Genomic DNA, 6,671 nt, shown 5'->3' with positions numbered 1-6,671 from the left:
GATGCATCATATGCTTGTTACTCAATCCTATTGCTTTTCTTGCAAAAATTAATGTATTTTTTACACAAATAGAAGATAGATATAAATTTCTTCTATGAATCATATTTTTCAACTTTTCTAATGAAATTTAACATGTTTTAAAGAATATTTCTATACATCCTTTTTGATTATTAAGAAAAGCTTCTAATACACTTTTAATTCTTGTAAATAAAAAAAAATCAAGATTATTACAAAATTTATGCCTATCTATATAAAATTTTATCTATTTTTATTTAAATATATAATTTTTTGAATATATATTATAATAAAGTATTTTAAATATTTTTTTTAATTAAGCACATGGCTAAGCAATAGTATCTTTATTATAACTTACACAAAAAATAATTAAAAACAAGTTTCTAATAGAAAATTTAAACACTTTTATGATATTTATTATTCACTAAAAAATACTTAAATATATTTAATTTTAACTCCAAAATAAAAAATACAATTCCTAATAGTTGCAAGTCTAATTTTCAGATTAGAATATGGAATTTTCTAATCCTAATTAGAATTCAAAAAATTCAAAAATTGATAGTCAAGAATAGATACAATTGACAAGTATTTGTTTAATATATATATATATATATATATATATATATATGTGATGATGTAGCTAAAAAATGTTATTTATGAAAAATTCTTAAAATTATATATTTAAAATAATACATGTTAGTTTGAAAAAATTCTTAGTAGTAATAAAGTTATTAGACAATTCTTTAGCTTTGATTTCTTTTAAGAAGAGTGTTATGACTTAAATTTTTATTTGTACAACGTTTGTTGTCCTACTTCATTTAAAGATCTAATTTTTATATGATTATGTGATTTACTCTATTTTTAGATATAGCTCATATCATTTGAATAATTTGAAGTTTTCTATTATTATTCTCTTCTATATATTTAAAATTATATATTTGTTTTACTTTAATTTTGTGAAAGTATAATTTTTTAAGAATTTAAAGTATATTATGTAAATAAAAATTAAAAAATCACAATATCTATCAAGTAAGATGTAACCACAAACAATACATTAAGCCAATTTTTTTTTAATCATATTCTACAATTTTGGTGTCTAAACCTTTATATTTTAGTTTGTACTTATATAAATAATAATTTACAATGTAAACAGAAGTATATTATAATAAACTTAGATTATTAGGTTTACTTTTTATAGCTTCATATATTTATTTTGTTTAATTAATCATGATAGCACTGATTTACAAATTAAACAAAGTCAATAATAATATAATTACAAAAAAATAATAAAATGTCATCTATCATTTCTTATGACATGATAATCTAAAAAAAATCAAAAAATTAAAAAATTGCATTATCAAAAATATAAAATCACAAAAAGAAATACAATGAATATTAAATTAACCAGCACAAACTTCTTCAATACTATCTTGAAAGACAACATGGCACAGAGACAACAAGCATCTACATAAGCAACTTCACAACAACAATCTTACCCACATAACAACAAGCAATCCTAAAAGCAAGCAACTTTATAACAACAACCCCACCTACAAGCAAATCCAAAGAATATTTAAGACAAAAACAACAACAAAAAAAAAAATACAAAAGACCATTAGAAACAAACATCAGTGAGGCATTTTTCCTCCAAAGTTGCCATGAGACAATTGCTCATAGAGCAACGCAGTTTCCACAAATTTAATTACACATGATAGTTTTTATTTTATACAGAATACTTTAATTTATATATATTTTTTTAAAAAAACTTCTTTTGTATGAAGACTGTTTATATATTTCAAAAAATAAAATACAATTATATATACTCCAAACACAACTTGACTCTCTATCATGGAGTTTTGAATGTAAAAAAACTTTGGATCTTATTTTAAGAAATTTGTGGTGGCTTTAAATGTAAAAATTTATCAAATCATTTATTCAGTCTTGTAACACTTGTTCTTAGATAAAGTTTCTAGGTTCTTCATCCTATAGACTTCTTTAATCTTTATCTATTTTAAAGTAGTCTTGGTCATCTATTCCAATGGAATTCTTATAGATCTTATAATCTCAACGTATTACAACTTTATTTTGGATTAATATATGATTTAACCAAAATAACACATTTTATGCCTTGTATAAATTTTGAAAATAAATTTATGCATTGTATAAATTTGACTATAAGAATATATACAATAAGAAAAATTAAGTTTAAGAATCAATTTATAAAACTCCTTTTCAACTTAGAGAACTAGTAATTGTAAGGCACCTTAAAATTTATTATTAGCAAAATTACTAATCAAAATACTTAGATTTCTTAAACCTTCAAAGTGTCAAAATGAAGATCTTTAAGAGAATCATGTATTTTTTTAAATAGATAGTAAGATACAACATGAATGGTACTACAATCTTATAAAATATCTTTGATGCTTAATAATACTACTAAAGTTAGATATTATATTTAATGGAATATAAAATAATTTATTTAAAAGTAGTTATAAATAGATCAATAATGAGTAAATAACTAGGTGGTCTTCTTCCTTTGATATGGAATATCATTAATGACTATAAAAACATATTAACTACCTTCATGTAGAACATATATTGAAGTTTGTTATTAAACACCAATGTTGTGATAAATCTAAGATTTTATTAATCTATAAAATAACTTAATTACTCTTTATGTAACTTGTCTCTTAGAAGAGAGAGTAATGTAAAAGATACCTATATTACTTAAAATAATACAAGCAAGTAGAAGTAAGAAAAAAAATGTTAGATAAATAATATCTTCTATAGAAATTTTGAGTTTTTTTTTTTTTTTTTTTTTTTTTTTTAATATAAATTATATATTTAGATTTTTAAAGATATACCATGAGGCTATTAAAACTTACTCTATAAGTTTCTTACTTTTAAGAAATCATGTTAGAAGCAACCAACAACTAAAGGTTTGAACCACAAGCCTTGTAGTGCTTAAAAAACTTCTACAAAACTTTCTTGTTAGCTAGTATATGAAGGCAAGATCAAGACTATCTTCAATCTTAATAATACATCTTTTATATTCTAATCTTAGTTTAAGACTCTTTAGTATCTTTGAAACTGACAATAGCCATTGTAGTGTTTTTTTTAATCTTATATCTATTTTTTTGTTTATCATCTTTCTCTTAATTTTAGCTATATATCTTCAATACAAAAGGCATAACATTATATTCTAAGTTTCTTTATCTAATTCAAAATGCATACTTGTACTTATTTTTTATTTTAGATTTTAGATTCTTCATAGACTAATTTTATCATAGATCTTAGATTCTTTTATTTGGTCAAGAAGCAAAACTATTAAAATTTATTATTATCATTACTAGTATTATTAATTATTAAATATATAATAAAAAATTATCCATTTACAAAAATCTATTTTTTTACTTTACAAAGAAGATTGGCATACTTACAAAAGATTCTAAATATTTAATAAATTTCTTTACAAAATATTTGTTGATATGATTTTTGAAGATTTTTAATTTTTATTCAAAAAGTTATAAATTAATTCTAAAAATAAAAAAAAATCTTAAAGGTCATAAATTAATTTAATTATATTTGTGGTCAAATATAAATTACTATTCTATTGACAATCTAAATTACCTACATCCATCTAACCAACATTCATTCTAATCCATACAATAGGTGTCATACCAATTTAATATCCACAAAATATATCTCATCCAAATTAAAGATTCTACCTAATTATTCTAATCATCTACTACTTTCATCTAATGATTTGATTATTTGTCTAAATTTCACTCCCACATCATTTTAACCTTCCATCCAAATTTTATCCATAACAACCAAACAATAAACCTAAAAATCATCAAAGTGAAGATTCCAAAATAGGTGGACACCTTAGAATTTAATGCTACATCTATCTTTACAAAATCACATACTCAAGATCAAGATTAAGAGCCATCAAATGAACCATAAAGATGCTATTCTAGTCAAAGCAACTTTCCTATGGTATTCAAAATACATTTTTTAGTTAAGATTGACTATTCATGGGCCTTGGTTTTTGAAAAATTGAAATTCTAATAAAAATTAAAGTATGGAAAATTTTAATTTATAAATAAATTACTACCATATTTCTTCTAGATTATTCATAAATTACTTCTAAATTATCTACGACATCAATGCTACTAAAATTATATTAGATAAATAATAAAACAAAACAAGGATGATAAAATCAATAAAATTTTGAGCTAAACAAACCAATAAACTATTGGTTGTGCTTACACACTAGTTTAACTTTTTGTATCAACAATACCTTATGACACTTAGCAAAAACATTATCTAAAAAACAAGTAAAAATACAAAAATCTAATATGACAAAGTATTAGCACTGCAGTGACATCAAAGCAAAGTTATGCCATTAATTGTTATTGCATATCAACATAGTTATGAAACAGTAGCAAATTGTACAAAGTTGTGCCAATTATAGCTACTACAGTAACTAATAGTAGCACCTCAGCAAAAGTATGACATTAAAGAGTGATTAAGAAAATTTTAGGCATATAAAAAGCCACCAAAGGGACTTCAAGGCTCTCTTAATTTGGATGATTTGCCATCTCTACATTTGCACCTTGAGTGCTAGTAGTTTTACCAAGCCCCACACAAACTCCAATTACATACATAATTATAGATTGTTTTGCTTAAAGAATAAAAGAGTCATTAGATCCATTGAGATTGATGTAAACCAAGTGCTATTGTATCTTTGTAAAGTGTCCCACACTGATTTGAAGGTACTATATGGATCCCTAGATGCTTCAATAAGCCATTGTGACAATTTATATCATCCACTGATGTGTTTCTAACCATCACAACTTGAGAGCAAACACACAACAAAAACAAAAACATATATATATATATATATATATATATATATAATATTTATAATATAATAAAAAAATAATCTATAAGTTTTAAGGTTTATAGATATAAAGAGTTTGACTTATTTGTTTTTAGAATTTTACTTTATCAATAGCTAAGTTATTAAAGTTCTAATTTGATTTACTCTATTTTAAAGGAAGAGAGTAACAAATCCTATGGTAGATTAAGTTATATAGTTTATAAAATCTAGGTGGATGGGTGAAAGAATCCATGACAACATATGATCTAATAATTTAGAGATTTCATAAAACCAAATGACTAAACTCAACTTCAGCAAGTTAGATTTCGAGTAATATATTTTTTTATTTATATATATATATAATTGAGCCTATTTTTTTAAATTATTCTTTAAAAAAATTAAAAAACTAAAAATTAACTTGAATGAGATTTGTTCTTTTTATTTTGTAACATATTCTAATATTAAATTGACTATTATCAATACAATTTTCTTTATTACTATAAGTCTTCTACTTTCGAAAGACATATTCATCTTTTTTTTATAATATACTTAAGAAAAATCTTATAATTAAAATTTAAACTAAAGAACATTTTATATTTAAGATTTGATGTTATAATTTTAAAAAATTCCTTTAAACATTATTGTTATGCCTAATATTTGATTATTAAGTTATACATAGATATAGATATGTATAACTTATTGTATACTTTTTTTAAAATTAAATTCTTATTAAAAATAATTGATAATTAATTTTTTCTATATTGATAATATGTTACATCTTAAAGTTTTTTTTTACCTTTATAACAAGGAATAATTATTTTATCATAAGAAATATTCAGAATTAAATGATTCTTCTTATAAACAATTTATAACATATTTTTTCTATAATCATTATAAACTAAAAATACTTATTTTTCTTGTAGTATATTTATAGAATATGTTATATTTTTTAATCAACTTTGATAATGTTTATCAAAATACATTTATTCTATAAAGTAAACTAGCAAAATATTTTTAATGGCAATTAAATTAAAAGCTAATAAATAAATAAATAAATCATTATTTAAGATGAATCTTTATGGTTTATGAGTGCAAAAAAACAAAAACAAAAATAAAAAAATCAATTACAATACAATTGAATTTTCAAATCAATTCTTTAAAAGTAAATAGAAAAACATATAAAATAATCAATGTCCATATTATATGTAATTAAGAACACTTATTGTAATTGATGATCAATATTGTAGATATAAAATATAAGAGAATATTGAATTGACTCATCATGTGACTTTGCAGTTTATAATTGCACCAGCTAGCCTTGATTCCTTTGCATAGAAGGTTTTCTAGCCTAAGTGGCATGTCTGTTAATTCAAAATATTATTTAGCAATTTCAAATGTCATCCTATTGGTGGGGTATTAATATGTGATATGCAATATTTATAGAAATAAGAAGGGATTCAAGGATTCGTAGGTCAATTTTAATTTAGGTGAACCAATTTGATATTCTCCAAAATATAATCACAATACATTGAATTGAAGTTTAATTTAATATTGTAGAATAACATTTTTCAATTAGATCCCTAATCAATAAAATACAATATTTAATCTAGTAAAATACAAGCCTTCAAACTTAACACTATTTTACATTGTTATTAGAAATCCTACCACCTATAAAATTGTAATTGAGAGGTGTTTTTATTTACGCGTTTGTTTAATTTGCAACAAAAAAATGTACCAATTAAAGAAATTGTTCTAATCTAGGTGTTCGCAG

This window comes from Physcomitrium patens, chromosome 17 (genome assembly GCF_059467195.1).
Source record: "Physcomitrium patens ecotype Gransden chromosome 17, ASM5946719v1, whole genome shotgun sequence".
Taxonomy (NCBI): Eukaryota; Viridiplantae; Streptophyta; class Bryopsida; order Funariales; family Funariaceae; genus Physcomitrium; species Physcomitrium patens.
The sequence above is the reverse complement of the archived record's forward strand: the minus strand, read 5'-3'. Positions refer to the sequence as shown.